A 21635-nucleotide genomic window follows, 5' to 3' on the forward strand; every position below is an offset into this window, starting at 1 on the left:
GATGAGAAGAGATAATTAGAGGGGTCCATTAGATGTATCTGTGCCTCAAGGGAAAGGATCAGCCGAAACGCCCTGTAGATGGATCTGGATCAGAGTCAAACAACAAAATAACACACACAATTGGGCTGGCAAAGCTCAGCAGCTCAATAATTTAAGATGGTAAGCAGGTTGAAAACCTTAACTAACACTTTTTTGGTGTGTACTAGTTATATTGGTTTCAAACTTGCAGAACGAAATATGAACAAAGAACCTTGTACCAGCTTTAGGTGGTTAAGCAATGTGTTTCCAGTTTAAATACGCTTAAGTTTTGTAAAAACAAAAGTAAAAACTTGGGACAAAATGGGATGAATGTACAGCACCATGAAGAAACATTTAAAACATTTTTAAAGTTATTTCTTACTGTTCAAAAGTTTTGGTTAGATTTAAAAAAAAAAAAAAAAAAAAAGAAATCTATACTTTTATTCAGCAAGGCTGCATTTAACTGATCAAAATGTAAGGACATTTATTATGTTACAATTAAAAAAAAAAACTTCATAACTATCAATATATATATATATATATATATATATATATAATTTTTTAAACTTCCTTATTTCCTTTTATTCTGATAATAATATAAAGTCAGCTTTGGGTCATAGCAATAAATAACATTTTTTTAAAATATATTAAAATAGAAATATTAAATTGTTAATAATATTACTGATTAAAGAGCTCTAAATCCTCACATAATTTACAGTATGGGTGTTGGTGTATCTGGCAGTAACATCGACATATGCACTCGTAGGCAGGTAAGGCAGAGCAGAAAGGACCGGCGGGGGGTGTGAGTGAGCAATGCTAGCGTTAACCTAGAGAGTTTGTGCGAGGTCACCCTCATACATCTGTTTAAAAAGCGGCCCTATCCTTGGTAACCCTTAATTGACCTTGCAGAGACACATCGGTGATCTCATCTCCACTGCACTGCTCATTACATTCTGCAATTTAAATATCCATGTCCCCATTTTAGTCTCATTGACTCTCTTCCAAAAAAGATTGCAAACTACAGGTCAGAGTAGTAAACTAGCTGTCCAAAAAAGGCCAACTAATGAGCTTATCTAGATATTTTCTTTAATGTTTAGCAAATGTGAGGGATGAATTTCAAGATACAAATTTTCCATGAGGGGTTTAGCGTCCTGACTGTGTGTTACTTTAGTTTAAAGTAACAGCAACCTTTGGACAGGTCTCTAAATTAATCTGTAAAAATCCAAAATCGCAGTCAAAACAGGAACGAGGTCAAACACAATAAGCAGTTCTAACAACGACAGAGTTCAGGGCCGAGGCAAACAGAGTAATCCAGATAAACAGGCACAATATCATGAACCAGGAAAAAAAAGACACGAGAGAACCAGGATAAAAGGCTTAGAACTGCAGCTGAAACACATGGAAGCCTTCACATAGAGTGACTGAAAACACCAGGTTTTTAGGGCCCGTTTATGCGTTTCTGAGGGCATTTACTAGTCTTTTCACGATCGGACAGCTATCCAAACAGAAAAACGCATGAAGTGACCAGATGTAAACAGGCTCATAGGCAGAGGTAATGAGCAACAGGTGAAAACAATCAGGCATGATGAATCTGGGCAATGGGTTATGAAATGGAAATGCAGAAGGGAGCGAAGGTATTGGGAATGGTCCTCTGGTGGCTATCAAGGGCACTTCAGCTGGTGATCATGACACATTGACACTGCATCACACCTAAATATTGCTATTGTTAAGACATTTTGTTTAAGTTAAAAAATAGTTAAAAAAATGTAGCAAATTTTGCATAAATCAAGCTACAAGATTGAGAAAAAGACAAAACATTTTAACAAATTCAATTATCGTTATAATTGTATGTTAGATAGTACTTAATTGAAAACTATAATATAAAACACACTCTGTAATGCCAAAGGAAAAGAGGAAACCAATTGATTAAAGTTTTTGCACATCACCAATGCTATTTGGTACCAAAACGACACTGAACTTCAATGTTTGCTGAAAATAAAATAGTATTAACATTACAGCATTTGTCTATTATTCACTGACTGTTTTTCATTTTAGAGATCTGAAGAAGCACACAGTGATGTAGCAGCCCAATGTGTGATCTGTTTTACATAATTGAGTACAGTGAGTTGATAGTTTTCCATTCTTTCTATGACTGGAATAGTTTTTCTGTCTCCTGAGATCTGTCTTCCTCTTTCTATGCCTTCAATCTAGGACGAAGAAAGACCTGGGGCCATTCTGACACTAATACTTTGGATGAAGTGAAACAGCTCACCCAAGGTGTGCTGCAAGTGCTCACAACCCACACATCACACACACACAACACCACCACCACACCACACAATACGGTTGCCTTACACACATCCCAACTGACATACAAACGACTTGTTCTTCTCAAGGACACAGAAAGAGCGGTAGAACAGTGACTTGAGTACGAGTACCATAAACCTTGTCTGATACATGCCCTGAAAGACAGCAGTAAAGATGCTAATATCTGAGCAAGAAGCTTGTGTGGTGTGTGTTTGTGTGTGTGTGTGTCTGGGTGAAGTTCCGGGTCAAGTGCTACAACACAGCCTTTTGTCAACCGCATTTATGAAAGAACGACAGCATCTACAGAGAGAGATAAAGAGAAAACACGATAACAAAAAGCTTAAATCTAGATTTGCTATATTTGATCTCGAAGAAAATTGGTGCTTGTTAGATGGTCTCCGTACTGGTCAATGATCATCCACTCTCCCATCATTTAAAGACCACTATTGTCAAATATTATTACAGTTTTTAAAAAAAATCTTTTTGAATAAAATGTAATTCATTCCTGTGATGCAAAGCTGAATTTTCAGCATCATTAATCCAGACTTCAGTGTCACATGATTCTTCAGAAATCAATCTAATATGCTGATTTGATGCTCAAAAACATTTATTATTATTATTATCAATGTTGAAAACAGTTGTGCAGCTTCATATTTTGTGGAAACTGTCAGGCATTTTTTTTTCAGGATTCTTTGACAAATAGACAGTTCAAAAGGAACAGCTTTTATTTGAAACAGAAATCTTGAGTAACATTATCAATATCACTTTTGATCAGTCGATCTTTCTGAACCTAAAACATCTAAATGGTACTGCATGCACAGTAGTCATAGTAAAGTAAGGAATAATTGACAACTGGCTGTTGAACTATTAGAATATAATGCACACTGAGGTGTGCATTATTTTCTAATGATTCAACGGACCGAGTCAATTATTCCACTTAGACTATATTACCACACCTCAAGACATTGTTCAGATGTTCTATTTCAAGACATCTTGTGTTCAGGATTAATGTCTTAAGCATCACATCCCACACCTCAAGAGAGAGAGAGAGATTAAGTGTGTTTGAATAACCAGAGTCTGTGTATCTCTCAACAGTGTTCGGCAGCAGCGTTTCTACTAATCGCAAAATTGTAAGTTAATCTGCTTCAAGAACAGCACCGTTATAACATCACTAGTGAGAAATGTCATGTAGCTTTTAAGCAGCTAAACTGAAAAAAATAGTGCTGCTAAGCAGCGCTGACAAAACATTTGTGAGTGTGTGCCTGTATTGTACTGTATGTGTGTGCATTTGTAAAGGAGAGAGAGTGGGAGAAAGAGACTGTGCTTTCAGTACACAATAAAACACAATTTTAAGGCAAAAACATGGAAATAATTTGTTGTTTTTATTTTGTTGTTTACTATATTTATTTACTTGGTCAGTGCCATTGTGGGTTTTGGTTATTTTGCTGTTGTAGGCTGTAAAGGACCTTTGAAATAACTGAAATCATTTGGCGAAGCGATATGGGCATGAAATGCAGTCAAGACCTGCCTGGAACTACTTTTGCTGTGCGTTTCCATGAAAATAAATTGCACACCTTAGAACGTTCGTCAGCTAATCAAATTCAAGCATTCATCAGCCCTGTAGTTATAATCAATAAATATAAATGTAATATTAAAATAATAATAATGATTAACTAGGAAAAGAATAAAGCTCTCCACGGTCTCTTAAAAGGAATGTTTCACCAAAAAGTCCAACACAAATGTAGAATACAAAAGAAGATATTTAAAAATCAATTTTTTTATCGTTTCAGTAAAAGAACACATTGAAAAGAAAGGAAAAGAAAAGAAAAGAAAAGAAAAGAAAAGAAAAGAAAAGAAAAGAAAAGAAAAGGAAAAAAAAACTAACTTCAAATTGAGGATATTTTTAAAGATTTAGTTCATTTTTGGGGACAAAGTTTGTCCCATCGCTATACTGTCTGACTGGCATATTATCTTAGTGGTTCACTTCCACTCCCTCACACACACACACACACACACACACATAAGGTGGACATATGAGCATACGTGAATTGGTTGCAGTGTGTGCCAGCTCTCTGTGACACTTGTGTTTGTGAGAAAGAGACAGATTGTCACATAGAGAACAGACCAGAATGAATGTGCACAATGATACTGACAGCCAAAATAGGGCATGTCTCTCTCTCCCTCACTCTTTCCGTCTGTTTGTGCCAGAGTGAATCTGTAGCTATCTGTTTCTCCAAACACAAAAATCACTAGATGTTAAATCCTGCAGGGAAGGGAAAGGAACGTAGTGGAGGTTGAATTTCTTCAGCTGAGCATGCACAATTAAAGCCGTTTCTATGTCTACACCACTGATCATTGTTTGGCACGAGTTTATGATACAGAAGACACGGTTGAGATGTCCACAATACCTCAACAGACTCTGATTCACCACTAGCAGAGAGTTTACTTTACGACCAAAGAGTACTGTTAAATGCATATACAATACACTCCTGAGACAGATTGGATATTGAACAAGCAGAGGAAGCCACCAGCGAAATAGAAACACAGACAGCATTAAGACATGAGAAACCACAAACTGCTTTTATGTGTCAGAGGGAGAGAGGGGCTGGCCATAATAGTTGGCTTAATAACATTCCCCAAACATAGAACATTCTGGCAAAATAAAATCACTGCCGCATATGCTTCCCAAATAATATCACATATAAGCAAAAATACTAGAGAAATTGTTTTTGTCACATCACATAACAAATTTTCAATTATTTTATTTTTTTTATTATTTTTTTGTTAATATATTATGTTATATAAATGGTTATACACACACACACACACAATAATATAGAATGATTAAATATATGCAAATAGTAACACACAATGTTTTTTTTTTTCTTTTTTATTCCCCAATATTACATTATTATTATATTACACACATATAATTTGTTATTCTAGTTATTCGATATTACTTTTAGTTATCATGTATAACATTAAACATTCCTACACACAACACAGATGACACACACACACCCAACCACACACCACCAACACACACCTACACAGACAAACCACACATTGATATTCTATACATTTAAATAATAGTCCAAATTACATTACAAACATAAAAATAATGTAAATATTAATAATATATAGAATCAAACTAGTTATATATACATACATCTATGTGTGTGTATGAATGCACACACATACATAAAAATAGTTTCATATAAATATAATATTAAATAATAGGCCATATTTAGCTACCATTTAGGGTAAACCAGCTTATTTTAGCGTCTCTTAACTAGGTGCATTATTGAGCATTCATATTACTAGAATATTAGGTCATTTATTATGTACTAAATAAGCACATACGTAATGCCTTATTCTACACTGACTTTATTCTAGTGATCCCTAATCATACCCAATATCTAGATACGTAAAAAAACAACTACCTTACTAACTATTAATAAGCAGCAAATTGTAGGAATTTATCTGCATTTAAAAGTTGTAGTTAATGGTGAAGAAGTGTTCCCTTATGCTACAAATGGTTACCCCAACATGTACATTAACAATTATAAACATAATAGAATAATAATTACCAAAATTTATAGGTTATTTCAGTTAGTTCTTCTTAATTTTATATTTTATTATCAACAATATGCAAATATATATATAGTTGAGTCATGACAGTTTCAGACTCTGTTCCATGTACCTGTCCTCAGTTGATTTCATTCCAGGTGTTCCCAGTTTAATTTATTTGGTTCCAGGTGTATCCCATCAGTGTCTGTGTATTTAAAGTATTCTCAGTTCCTAGTTCTCTGTCCGGTATTGTTTGTGTCTACCAGTGCTACGTGTGTTTTCCTGCTCTCCTTTGGATTCATTAAAGACTTTGAATTGGGGACATTGTCTTCCCGCGTACACTCGCTCCGTGCTCCTCACAGTACCACCCCGTGACAGAGAGAGATGTTTGAAAAATTATGTTGCCATTAAGACTTAGTAACTTACGTTTTAGTCATCACTCTCCGAGTGGAAAGCCAAGCTGAGAGTGTTGCATTGTAGGATTCCACTATTCCACACAGTGTGTTTCTGGGTTGTACTTGATATTGGCCATGGTTTTTACCATATTTTTGTCACACTGTGCACAGTGTACAGAAACTAAGGTATGGCAGTGTGCCATTTAGAACATTGCCCATTGAATGTAGAGTTTTGGGAAAGTGACTTCTTCAGCGCAGGTCCTTCCGCTTACAGTGTTTTGAGACGAGCAATACACATGGTGCCCCTCACAATGTCAGGTGGGAACTGAAAGTATTTCAAGAAAAGAATAGAGTTGACTTATCCATGTAAACACTTGCCACCATAAATGCCAAGGTTACTCTTACTTGGCCCAAATCAAAACAACCCACCAAAGTTTTTATTTTTTTTTTCTATTCTTGTGTTTAGAAAATTGTTTAGGTTAATAGTGAACTACTGAACAGAGCAACCAACTGACAAAATTGCGACTTACTGGAACCACTGATATTTTGCCATTTAAGAGGACCTAAACTAAAGTAAAAGATAGACTGGAAATATAATTATTTTTGGCATACCTCTGGGACATGCAGGCACATATGAAAATAAACCACTCCATGTGAGAGCCGCAGCGGCATGAACAGGGTGTATTTTCCTGGAGCTGTGCTTGGCCTGTCACAGTTCATTTATATCAACATGGGAATGTGGGAAAGTGGGAAGATAATGGTTTGTGAATTATCAAATTGGGGCATGGTGCCTATTACATATGAGTGAGCTGGGTATGCACTGCCCATGATTTTGCCAAGCAAGTGTGAATGGAATATATTCTTCGACTGAATAAAGTTTTTGGTAACACACTATCCCCCAACACGGATTAACTTAGAACCATAATTAACAACCATGCAATCAGAGAGAGAATTATAGGTGATCAGAACATAATTTAAGCACACAAGCACAGACCAAAGATCCAATCCTAAACATGACCCTAAAATCTTGATTGATGAGATAGGAAAGAAAATGTCCTAGTCAGCTAACTGGAAAGTGACCAGTCACACAGCTTATTAGTGTTACATGCAATTTAGGGGCATGGTTTGCTGAAATTTGCTGATACTAGAGCTGTGCGATTTCACGTCGTCTATCCGGAATTGCTTTTGCATACATCTAGAAATCCATATGTGTGCGGTTGTTAAAAATGTCTGCATGTTCTGTCAATCTCTGTGTGAATGAGTGGCATTGTTTCATCTACGACACACATATTGAAGCACCCGTCAAACTCGTGGTGTTTTCAACATCTGCCGTCTCACTAGACGAGGAAATGAACACATGAAATTCATCTTCAGAGCTGCTCTGAGATTCACTTCAGCAGCTTTACAAAAAGCTGATTTATAAGTCATTTATAAGAGTATACTGTATGTAGTGTGATGAAAATGAACACATGAAATTCATCTTCAGAGCTGCTTTTTGCAACGACAGATTGTTCTGGATTTTGATTGTTTTGACCGTGATTGGTTTGTAGTACAGATTTCCCATTACTGTGTGTCGAGAGAGAAAGAGAGAATCTATGTGTCGAAGAGAGACATCTATAAACTAACTTGAAAAAAAAAGTCTTAGGTTACTGATTATTGTTCAAAAATGAATATGGATCAGTTCCAACATTCTAGAAAACCACAGCATTCAACATTGCTTCTTTTGTGAAAGAAAGAGAAACCATCATGCAGGTATGGAACCCCTTGAGGGTGAGTAAATGATGACAGATATTTGTGTATCACTTGTCCACATTTTTTAAGGAAGTGATTAGTTATACTTGTAGATGTACACATTTTTAAGGTAAATTGGTGCACCTCGACTCCCTGAAGTTGTGCAAAGCCACTCAGTCAGATCGAACTTTCTTTTTTTGTGTTTAGTTAAGTGCCACTATTATGCCATTTTTTTAAGTTCCGTTTAATATTACCGTGCTGCCCGGGATAGTCACCATATGAATTAAGGTTTACACGCATGCTAAGGTCATAACACACTTTTTGTTTCTCAAAATATGCATTAATATCACCTTATTTTCCAATGATTCGAAATAGTCTGTTCGACGGCATGTGCATAAGATTCAGTACTCTCTACTCCTACTCTGCTCTGTCGACGTGGTGCAGATGGGCCAGTCTGTCGGATGGATTGGTCTACCGCATTACAGTATGTGTTAGAAAACGATACGGCCCATTACCACAGTTCCGTATTTTGCAACACTCGACAGAAAATATAAACATCTATTATTTATCATACCTACAGGTTGTGATTCGGTGGAGCCAGCTGGTCCAAATAAACTGGGTACTGAGCCATCTTTCAAGAGCAGTGATTTGTGAATCGGGAACACAAAAAAAAGATTGGGGTTGTGCTGCTGTGGTACAATAAAAAAAATAAAGAATTTTAAGGGTTGTGATGATGTTGTGGTTTGTTGGAGTGAAAAATAAAACAAATTTACTTTCCCTGCATTTTCTCGACATGAACAAGCTACAGTGTTTGAGGGCGGGTCAAACTTTATCATGCACTTTCGGCTTTACAACTTTGCTGATTGTTTTCATTCACATACAGCTACATTACACACAGCATAAAAGGCAATAGTTAGCATTATTTGTTTACTCTATATGCACTATTGCTATTTTACCACAATATTGGATGTAACTGCAAATGTTTTGGCCATACAAATTCTTGCCAATAAAACAGACTAAACTGAACGTGAGAGTAAGATGTCAGATATATGCTGGCATGTTGTGTATACGATGTGGATGTGATAGTAGGATGAGGGCTTGAACTCCAAGCCTGCTGGAACCAAACACGCACCATAAACCAATTGATCGTGTTATCTCCTCCAGCCTTTCATCAAAGGTTGCACTCTGAAGGTCAGCTGAGTTGCTCTTTCTCACTCACACACACACACTTACTCTTCCGTTCTCATACATACACACACTCCCTTGCTCCATCTTTCACACGATTCTCTCCCCTCCCCCCTTGACTTGTTGTTTTTTGCCCTCCAGAAACAATCGGATCACTCACGTCTGCCTTTAAAAAGTACCATTATTAAGCTTGCCCTATTTGTAGCTAAGCACTCAAAACAAATGCCGTAACACAGATCTCACCTGTCCACACACACACATATATAAATGCAATTAATCATTACAGTCAAGCAGTAAAATATTACGAGTCGTCATACTTTGATCCGCACAAACTGTTATTATTATTCTGAGTCTGTTGATTTAATTTTAAGACAGAATCAACTCTCTATCTGTGCGCTTTGAGGATCCATGTGATAACTGCAGCACACAGCTGTCACCATGGTAAATACTTTGAGAGAGAGAGAGGGAGGGAAAGAGAGAGACACAGACAGACAAATAATCTATTACACAATTAAACAGATTAAAAGGAAGCAGTCTTAGAACATTCTCCAGCGGATGACAGGGTACTTGCTGCGCTCCATCCCTCCACACAGTTAAAAGGAACAATGAGTGCAACCGTGACCTTTGACACGAACATCGACACATGTGAACAGCGTTCTGTTCTCTCCGTGTCACCTGCCCTCTACAGGGTTGGAGGACATACGAGTACGCTACTCAGTATCACCCAGCAGCCCCCCCAACCACAATTTTGCTCAAGAGCTTTTGTGTGTGTGTTTTTGTGTGCATGTGCAGATATATACACACATCTTTTTTTTTTTTTAAAAAATCCATCCCTATATTTACACTCTCGCTTTCTATTTCCAGTTTCACTAGAAAATGCGAGCGGCCTGTATTCTTGCAACAAAACACTCTTTAATCTGTATGTGTGTGCCATATCTGTGTCAAAGTCTTACTGTATATTACATTCATTTGTTTTTGGACAACCACAACATTAACAAAATTCAGACAAACAGCTTTTCAAAAACGCGTCTTTTCAGTAATCACAACTCCATAAGTGTTACAGGGGATATTATGCAAAATCGTAGCAAAGATTAGGGAAAAAAAGTGAAGGTTGTGGTCAAAAAGTCATCACAAATTGGGGTGTGCTGATGGTGGTAGGGGTCTCATTTTCCTTTTTTGTCTTATTAAATATCACTGTTTCAATGTGTAATAGGTCCATGTGTTCTGAACTTGTTTTATGTTTCCTTAAATAGCGAAAGTCATAAAATGAAGGGGGGAATGGGGAAGGGGACTGGAACCCAATACAGGCTGTATTGCAAAACATCAACATCATACAAACACAAAAAATAATGTAACAAACGGAAATGAATATAAGTAAAATAAAAAACACAAAGTAAGGAACAATGTGTCAAATAATATCTTAATGCTGAAACTATTCAAGATGTACTGTCAAAAGTCTTGCAGCCTGTAATATTTTTAAATGTTTTTGTGAAAGAAAAGGACTGCATTTATTTGATCCGAAAATACAGTAAAAACAGTAATGTTGTGAAAATATACTATAAAGTACAAATCACCTGTTTTCTGTTTTCATTTATTATTGTGTTAAAAGGTAATTTATTCCTGTTGATGCAAAGCCAAATTTTCAGCATCAGTAAAAAAAACCCTCCCAGTCGTTCAGTTTCACATGATCCTTCAATATTCATTCAAGTTATGCTGATTTGCAGCTCAACAAACATTTCTTATTGTTTCACAATGCTGAAAACAGTTGTGCTGCTTAATAACTTTGTTGAAACCGTGATATGCTTTTCTAGGATAGTTTAACAAATAGTTAAAATAGAACAGCATTTATTTGAAATTATAAACCTTTTGTAGTAACAGGACATGTATAAATGACTTTGCTGTCACTTTTGATCAATTTAATGCAAAATATTAATAAAATATACTGAATAAATTAAGAACTACTAATGATGATGTTTATAGTTTTTTTTTATTTTTTTGCATGTGTGTGTGTAGATACCTGTAATACCTGTGGTGTTTGGGTGGAAACTATTATGGGACCTATTTTTGTAAGGTACTATAAGGATGAGGTGCAGATTTGTTTTTTGTGTTTGTATGTTACATGGGATCTATCCTCCATAACACACTGAGTCCCAATGGAACCCACAGAGAAAACAACCAGCTGCTAATTAAAAAACAAAACGATTAAAAAGGTTGACACAGCAGGTCTATTCAGAGCCAAATGAGAAGAGCTCACATTAGGCATCACCTCCACTACATGAGAACATCTATCAACAGCATATTAACACTACCTAAGTTTAAGATCGGCAAAGATCACTCATGCAACACTATGTTTTACATCTTCTGAATCACCAAGGCCTGAAACCCAGCTCTACTTTTTCAAAAACAATGAACACAAACATAAATTGCTGCAAGCCTCAAATGCATTTTCTAAAAATGTCTCAGACTGCAGTTCCATGCATTGCAGAACGGACATTCAGTTCAACTACAGTTGTGCAAAAAAAGTGCAAGTATTTATGGTGAATAAAAACATATCTGGTTTGGTGGCACAGTCATTTGAAGGAAAACTCTATCAACAACTTGATACGGAGGTCTGTTTCCACCACCAGTATTCAGACTCTAACATAATGGCAAAAGATCTAGTAAACATACACTTTTTATTCCAGCCAACAAACGCCCAACACAAGGAGACCAACATGCAATGTGACTAACCAGTTCATTTTGTTTCTATATTTGTGATTTTAAAAGTATAACAACTATATTTCAAATTAGCAGGTAGATAAGGAAGTTTTCCAGTGCATTATCATATTTTCTGTGTGAATATGGACTTAAAAATTGACGTCAAACACTGAAATTATCACTTTCAATTCTGCTGCTAAGCATGCCACAAACTCAAAAAATGTTAATAATTTTCTAGATTTCCGTGTAATATTTTTTTCTAGGATTATGCGTTATAGGTTTAATTGTATTTAGTAATTGAAATTTAAATTAATTCATTAAAATAATTTACTTGAATCATATAATAAGATAGTATTGATTACAATAACTACTGGGGCCTGGGAAATGTTGTTTTAGTTTTTTCAGAAAAATTCAGTGTTGTCCTGTTTTACATCATTCTGATTTATGATTTAATATCAAAATATTATCAAAAACAGTGGTAATCAAATGGTAGACATTTACTTAAGAAAGAAACAATTCAATCTTTTAAAAGGGAAATCAAATAAAAAATGTTACAAATTGCCTTTTATTTTTTGGCAACACAAAGTGGAGGAAATTGTGGGATGACTACCTAAAAAATAAAGTTTTAATTTTTTTCTATTAGTATTACTTTGGTGAAAAGTACACTCAGATCTGCGTCAATGATAATATATCTGTCATTTAAATTTCTTCAAGTTAAAACCAAAAACTTTTTTGTATTGATAGGCTTTTTTTTTCAATTTAGCGGAAGTTAAATTCACATATAGGATATATTATATATTATATATATATATATATCTTATATTATATATATATATTTTTTTTTTTTTTACAAATGAAAAGGTGAAATGCATATGAGTGCTAAAAAATGCCTGAATGCTTGAAACGCTTGAAAACATGCGATATCGTATTTAAATGTCTTTTCGTGATTTAATATTCAGAGACATTAGACCACACTGCAATTTGATTACGTGTACAGCACTATTTTGGATTCATTCATCCAAAATGTGGCAATTCCTGTTTTAGCTTTATACAGTAAATTTTGCAATTCTGTTTGCGTTTTCTGCATATAATATATGTGGTAATAAGATCAAACAGAACACAGAGATCACAAAATGCTTTTTTATTTTTAAGTATAAGAATAATTTTAACTGAAAAATGAATTGCCAGTGTTGGGTCCCTCAAAATAGATCATAGATGTGGGTTTTGAAGTGTTAAACTACACAAACTAAAGTGCCGAATGCTGATTATATCACAAAATGCTAAAAATATCAAAGCTAAAAAATATATAAGAGAAAAAATCTAGACCTCACTAACGATAGACCCATCATGGACCCATCCCTAGTTCAATATGGCTGCTTGAACTGACAAGATACACGTGGACACAGCATGAGTGGAACGGGCCCTTGTTGTGATTGTCTCAAAAATGAGCTCAGCTGAGTCGACCTGCATTACCTGAGTCAATGCGTTTCTATCAGTTCATTTCAATTAGACATTCCTGACACATCTATCAGCGGTGAGGATAGCTGTGAATGAGGGTTGAGCAAGAGAGAGAGAGCAGAGAGCAGAGCGGATGGGCACAGTAGTAGAATTTTTTTTTTTTTTTTTTTTTTTTTTTGTAGTTGATGAGTGTTGCTCGCATGCCGCGCAAAAAGGGGCCCACTATTCTCGTTTTACTCTCCCTCCTCCCTTCTTTCTCTCTCTTTCTCTGGTGTGCAGCCCTCCCCCTTCAGAGCATCTGGTTTTTCTCTTTCTACCACTCTCCTTACTTACTTTCTCCTCTGTTCCAACTCGTTTTTCCGCAATAGCATCTCTCTTTGCACACCCCTTTTCTCTTTCAGATTCCTCCTCCTCCTACTTTCCCACAGATTTTGTGACCTTCAGGAGCATGCTGGTTATAGTACAAAATATATATTACTTTTTTTCATTTTCATGTCGCTGGGCTGGAATTCATGACAGATCCATTGATATCGTGTCCTGATAGGGTTGAGCGCTGGGGGGACTGGACAGGACAGCCCAGATACAGAGACAGTTTTTGTCTTGCTCGCATTACAGTGGAGTCTAACAAGTCTGAGAACTTTCGAGAGTTATGCAAGTAGTGTTTATATCCTGATTTTTTTTTTGTTTGCTCAAATTGTCATGTTCATTTTGCAATGGCTAAATGTTTTGCAATATACCAATTACCAAGAAATTCATGTTACTTTTTCATTTACGGGTTTTTCACTTGAAAATCTTTAGTTTGTTATTTACCTTAGTTCATCATTTTATTTCATGCTCATTTAATTAGAAACATCTGCATTTTTGTCCAAACTTTTGCATTCTGTCATAAAGAAAAAAGGGTGACTACTGTACAAATTACTAAGAAATTCATATAATTTTTTATATACCCCATGATGTTTTGTAACTTCGTAATATAATTTGACCGACTTTTGGCATTCTGTCATAAAAACAAAATGACAGCTTGTCTAGCACTTGATACGTTGTTGTTCTCGTTGATCTGACTGTTTCTACTGTTCTCATTTGTAAGTCGTTTGGATAAAAGCGTCTGCTAAATGATTAAAATGTAAAATGTAAATACTTAAATGTAACTTCATCATACAATTTTTTATTTGTTTTTTCCAGAAAACCATTTTTTCTTTTCTTTTTTTTTCAGATTGCACTAATGGAAAATGGCAACCAAACCAAATTGTTTTTATTGATTTTTTTAAATTATTATTTTCACCCAATTTTCTTTTCTTTTTAAATTTTCATTCCCCAAATTCTCATATTAGCACTTATATTTGGACCCGAAATACAATTTCAATTAGACACACACTTCAAAACAGTTTCCATTGCCAAATTATCAACAGTAAAATAAGCTCTTTGTGCACCTTCTGTCATTCAAGCAAAAGCGACACCGCACAAAAATACCAAGGACTTTCATGTTAAATTTTTTATTTAACTTTTCACTCTACTTCTCATGCGGATATATTCAATTGCAAAGAAACTTATTCAGTTTACTTTGAATGCCAAAAGATTGCATTGTTTTCAGATTGTGCATTCCATCATTAAAGCCAAACGAGCAATGTACAAAATTACTATGTAATTCATAATAATTTAAGCCCGATAGATTGTTTTATTTATAATGTTCACTCAAAGATCTAGTGTTGGTTAATATCATTTCGCAATGGCATGGACAAAATGTTACTGTACAATGAGAAATATGCCAAACCAAAAAAACTATTTCTGCAAAACTTTTGGACCTTTTAGTTGTTGTACCAATGAACCTAAACAGCAGAAGATCTTTCAAATCCACCGACTCTAATTTCATTCCTCCATCCAGTATGTGGTAGCAAAAGAGAACGGCTCTCACAGATTGTGTAGGTAGTGTCCCATGTACCCTTTGAAGCCCCTTAACCACCAAAAAGGTTATGCGCCAGGTGTTCAAGGGACTGAACGACAACTTCAAGTGCTGTTCAATAATTCCCAGTGACTGGGTAACAACTTCAGAACTGTCCATTCTGCTGCTTAAAGGACATTCACTGTCTTTATAAACTTCTTCTTTGAAGCTCCTTTGCTCATATTAATCCAAACTTCATTCCGCATGTATAACATTCCGATTAGACAAAAAGCCCCCGCTTCCTCTATATGGGCTGCTCTCCCCATGGGAGATTTGCCTGCATTACCTCATCTGCCAGGAGGTGGGGCTTGTTTCTGTGACGCCGCCTCTGATGAATGTTCTGCATGTCTTCATGGTCAGGGGTTGTGCAGGACTGTTTAAACCCACGCAGTGAGGGCACAAAGCAACAATATTTGCGAGTGCCAAATGTGCACCTGTTTGCAAATGGCATACTAAAACCAATGTGCCCTTATCTACGTTCATGAATTTTTCCCATTTCGTATCTGAGTGCCTTTGATACAGGCTGCTTTTTAGGATGTGCGTGAACATGCCGACTCGCAATGCAGCCTCGGCTTTATTGTTCTCTGTGTGTTTGATTAAGAGCCATGGAGAAGTTACTGTGGAAATATAAATCAGCGGCAAATGAGGAGAAAAAGGAACATGTTCCGTCAGCTAAACTCTGCACTATAGACTGCAGCCTGCATAATTCATACAAGCTCCCGATCTCTTGCTCTTCTCTTTTCTCTCATCGGCATTGACCACACACATAACATGTACACACACCACACTTTCTAAAATGCTTTTCCTTTTCTACACGCACATTCAAACTTACAGACTCTCTCTCACATTTCTGCTGCAGAAGTTCAAGTTCTGGTCACTCTGATCAGTGGCAACTTTGGCTAGGATGTTCCACTCCTCTCCTGTTCCGTCTGTTTGTCGTCTTGTCAGTCTCAGAGCTGGATTGTGTTTCTGAGCACACTGGTTCTGTGGATCAAGACTGCATCCTCATTTTCTTTCTAATATTACAGCACACTCACTATGTGACAGGCTTTGCACTGATCATTTTCCTAAAGGTCTGCATTAAATCCCTTTAAATCCTTTAAAATCACCTGACCTCCTTCCAATAAACTATTTCTCGGACACATCTTTCCTCTCTCATTTTGCCCAAACTTTTACAGAGTAAACAAAAGCCACTTTCCCTTCATTCACAAGTAAACTCATTATATCGGCACAGCAACACGTACAGTGAGGCAACTTCAGCGTGGATTTTGGATATCCTGTTCTCAGCACCATAACTGCTATTTAATATGCTAATTTATCATTCTAAACATAAATAGTAAATATTAAATAGTCTAAATATTAAACAATATTTTGGCATGATTTGATTAAAATACAATTTTAAATTGTTAGATGTTATTTTTAAATAAGCTTACTTACATGCCTGAATTACGCCTTATTCATAAGCTCCCAATTTGTTGCTGATAATCCCCCGAAACCTGTTTATATTTGCATATGCAACCTGTTATATTTGTATACTTGCACATGCATTATATTAAATTAAATGCTATTTTATATATAGAAAGGACTGCAGCGGAAGCTGAAAAGCGATGTTTATTAGATTATCTATATGAATTATAGGCTATGTTACTATTATATTATATTATATTATATTATTATTTATTATATGTCAGAGAAGTCAAAGAGGCATTTTGCACAGTGGGGACGTGGGCATATACAGTATATATCAAATGCATGTATAAACTGCAACAGACATTGGTGTCTGTCTAAGACAGTGTTTCCTAAAACCCTGCAATTTGTCTGGACAAGAACAGGACAGTGGGAACAAAAACCAGAAAACGTCTTGTATCTATAGGTTTAGGGTAACACACTATATTTTATACATATGCCCATTAGACTAAAAGAAACATACACACAGTCAATTCAGAGAGGAGAAACACTTAAAGGCTCTGTCTGGGGACGATGGATGTTATTCCAGCCAAACACTCATTCATTTGTGCATAAATGTCAACTGCAGGGGAAATCACAATGTAAAACGAAAAAAATGCTGCGACCTAACATCTATTCAAATAAAAAAACAAAAACCCAAATCTATCAATACTGTTTAGTACCATTGCAAAACCCTTAATTTGAACCCCACCTCCTCTGAAGGTCACTTGAAAAACCATTCAACTGATTTACAAGGCAAGTTGCAAGCAATTTGAAGAAAATACCCAACATATCTCTGCACTACAACATCGCTATTGTTTCAAAACAGTCTCCACTGTCTTAAAAGCACAATGAAGCCCATGCTCATTTCCAATTCATAAAATGTAAATATAATACCATGAAAACATCATAAATGAAAAGTCTTGTTAAATTAAATAAGTACATGTCATTTGCAGGCTATAAAACATTCACCAATATGTCAGATTTAAAAATAGGTAAAGGACTGTGAAGCCCGAGCTTACTCTGCATTTGACATGGGAATCCCCTTTCTGTAAGGGGCCCTTGCCGCTGCCACCGATCCTGAACCAACCACAGCCAGCAGATTTCCAGTTTCCCATCACGTGGTTTCCTGATGCCAACACAACAGCTAACTGCCATGATGCTGCCTCTGCCTTATTTTACACAACATTTCCCCAGGCACGAAACTTACACATATCCCCAAGAATATCTGATGCTTCTCAACTTACATACACTTTACACACCTGCTGAGCATGGTAGGACCCTGCATGAATCATGGCCAATCATGCTGCATTAGTGTGACATCACGTGTTTCAGCCTGAACATGGATGACTCTTAGCCCTGAAGATGCATGTACACTGCTTCATATTGATTGAAAACTCCATTGCTGAGGAGTACAGAATAATTGGTAATTTGAATGCATGTCAAGCTGATGGTTGTGGCAAAACTGTTTTAACATTTATTTCTAACTAGTATGGACTTTGAATGTTTCTAATTTTATCTCTTAACTATTCTAGCAGCCCTACTGATGCCAATAGTGCATTAGCAACAATTGCACTTAATAGTCACATGCAGTTTGTTTAAATTGATAATAGTATTTATTGCCTATTCTACTAATCTCAATAGTGACAATTTACTATTGGTAACAAAATTTTGTTAATGTGTCCTGTGGCGATCTGAGGTTCAGATATCAAGTAATAACTTCAAACTAAAGCTGTATGTCCATTTGTTGCTGGAACCTGTCCCGACGTTACAAGTAACATTTGATATCTAAACCATCAGACGTACCATTTGGACAGTGCAATGCAAAGCCCAAAGCTGTAATTGAAATAGATAGCCTACACTACACTGAATGTAGGATTTACCACCATTTTACACCAATAATTACAAAGAAAAGGCAAGTAACCACATTGAGTAAACAATAAACTGTTAAGTAGAAAGGACTGAAATAGTATTCTCTTGCAACAAAACGTACTCCAAAAAATCTCCAAAAACACATACTTATTTCAAGCATTTACTGAACGTGCTGAAAGTGAAGAAAGAAGGCATTAATCACTATTAGTTCTCGGTGGTTTAACAGAATAAAGGTTTAAGGGGCTTGCCACAGATTGTGGTCATGACACCATCTTCTCTCTCTCTCTCTCTCTCTGCTTGTATGCGGTGCGGTGTGGCGTGTGGTGTGTGTGTGTGTGTGTGTGCGGTTGTGTGTGTGGTGGGTGTGTGTGTGTAATGGATGTACAACTAAAATGTGTAAATACACGGTGATTAGGACACATACTGCAGAGACGCCCAAACACAAGCGACGCCATCTTACCGGTCTCCTCTAGCGCAAAACGCAACGCTGTCATGCTCTGCGAGCACAAGCCGTATTCGTTAAACAAAGGTGAAGAGCCACAGTCACCGTGGAATAAACACCTTACCGCAGTCTTCACCCAATATGCTTCTTCAACATCTTTCTTGAGGGTCTTCTCTGTGCTGTCCAGAGGAGCAAAACGACGCTTTGAATTTTTTTTCTTTACTAAAGGGTCCTCCGTAGGGTCCATGAAAAAGATATACTCTGTGGGGTGCTTCTCCACCGCCACGCACGGAGCCTCGGAGCCGAATTCTCCGACGGTGACGAGCTGCTCGCGCTCCAGCCCGCCGCTGTTCACCGGCCACACGTCCAATACTTTGACATTCACACTGTAAGGCTCCACGGGAGGCGGGTTCGGGAAAGCGAGCTCACCTCCGCCTTCGATCACCCACGGCCGACCCCCGGTAAGCCTGGTCCTGCAGCGAATTCAAACCTCGGGCGTACAGGCGAACGGAGACCCGTGACGAGCATGGAGGCCTGCACCGGATTCAAGCCTCCTCATGCCGTCTGCTGTGGCTCAGGGGCGGCCGGCGCGCGGCGTGCTTTGCAGTGCCTCGGGGCAGAAGCAGGTTTGTCTGGGGGGGACTGAGTGCGAATGGGCTTGCGCACAGTGTCCATTGCCATCTGCGTGTACTGCTTTCCCCATGCACTTTTGGGGCCGGGGGAGGAACCACCAGCCGCTTGAGGCCACCGGAATCAGACACGGTCACTGCCTGGGCTGCTGCATTCTCCATTCAACGCACAATCCCCAAACTCAATAAGCATGCATGCCAAAATGGCCGCTCCTTTGCTGCAAGGCACGCTCCTCTCACACACACTCTCTCTCTTCTATCTACTCTCTCGCTCTCTCTCTCTCTAGCTAGCTATCTATCTATCTAACCAGCCAATGTCATCTATCACCATCATGAACCATCGCGCGCTCGGCAGAAGCAGAACGAAGAAAGGACGCCCGGCTTCGTGCACACAAAGCGGCGGAGATGCGCAAAAGGTTCCCAAAAACGCGCTCCGCCGCCGCAAAACGGACCCGGCCACGTTCCTGTTCGGCTGGGCGATGCACCACGCGGCTGGCGCCCTCCGCTCGGCGGCTCACGTGAGCACGATCTCAGCCGTCTGCTGGAAGTTCTGGCGCGCACCATGCACTAATGACACGGAAAGCGTCCACCCGGCCACCCAGCCGTAGACATAGATCCCTTCGAACAGCAGGCAGACTGCCGGCGCAAATGTGCGTAAATTGTGTAAATACGCCGCGCGACATCAACTACCAGAGAAACGGCAAAGTCGGGCCAACCGCGGCCAGACCGCTGACGCGATGAACTACCGCTGCGAGAACAGCAAGCCCTGGCAAAGTCAATCACATGCCCTTGTGAACAGGTTGCGTTTTGCTCGTGATTTTCTACTCCGAGATTTTTACATCCGCCTTCAGGTCCCATTTCCCCATTTTCCCCCCACGCGCTCCGCCAAGCGCCAAGAAGCCCGCATACCCCAGCCCCCAACCACCGGACCATCCTTCGCCATATTTCTCCCCTCTGCCATCAGCACCCCTGGCCACCCAGGTCCTGGGGTATTTGCCCTGAGCTTACCCCGGGATCTATACTGCGTGGAGGGGCACGCTCATGCGCCGTCATGACAAGGCCAATAAATGGACCCGAACGATCCCCAGTCTTAGGGCTTGGTTTGTGCACGGTTTTGGACTGGGTTTTTTAACTGAACCTTGGGGTTGCATCATGCGTCAAAGGCTGCCCGTGCGCGAGCCGCCTGTGCCCTTGCCGTCCGTGCTGCGGCCTGCTGTCGGGCCCCGCCCACCTCTGAAGTCCCCCCCCGCACCTTCTCCTCAGACCACCCTCCTCTCGTTCCCCCGCCCCCCGCGCTGCGCCCACCTGTCTCGCTTCCGACTCAGGACGATACTGTTTTCAGGTTTGCTCGTACTGGGTCAATACGACTGCATAAAAAATATTCGGAATTTGACAAATCTACGTTAAAAAACTTCTTTTTATTTTTTCAGTGTGAATTTTAGTATTCACTTCTTGCGATTTCTGACCCCAAAAGTTACTTAACAGGCCTACCATTTTCGTCATCAGAAATATTATTTTAATGACGGTCATCACTAAACAAAAAGTACTGGAAATCCTCGATTCTTTGAAATCTGTTATTATTATCAAAAAATGTTTATTTTCGCAGTATTTTTATTTTTATTATGTTATGTTTTAATATTTAATAATATAATGTCACTATATTTATTGAATTTATTATTATTTATGTATTATTTTTAAATACTTCATCTATTTATTTCAAATAATGAATATTTATTAATACATTTATTATTTATCTTTCGGTGAATAAAACCAGAGACCCGTACTCTATTTGAGATTAACAAAATGTGTTTTTCATAAAGAGTCAAAAAATTCAAATAAATAAAAATAGCATCTGAAAAATTATCAAAAGACTTTTATACAATCTGGTTAAGACTATATTAATATTTGAACATGTGGCATAACCACCGGCAGAGCCATGTTGCATG

The 21635-nt window shown here is 37.9% G+C and overlaps 1 protein-coding gene across 4 annotated transcripts in view; it reads right to left on the reverse strand.

The window, feature by feature from the left end:
- The window catches only part of LOC109082837 (glutamic acid-rich protein-like), an 848403-nt gene that overhangs the window by 348723 nt on the left and 478045 nt on the right, over positions 1-21635 (reverse strand). The window lies entirely within an intron of this gene.

This window comes from Cyprinus carpio, chromosome B22 (assembly GCF_018340385.1).
Source record: "Cyprinus carpio isolate SPL01 chromosome B22, ASM1834038v1, whole genome shotgun sequence".
In the NCBI taxonomy this organism is placed as follows: domain Eukaryota; kingdom Metazoa; phylum Chordata; class Actinopteri; order Cypriniformes; family Cyprinidae; genus Cyprinus; species Cyprinus carpio.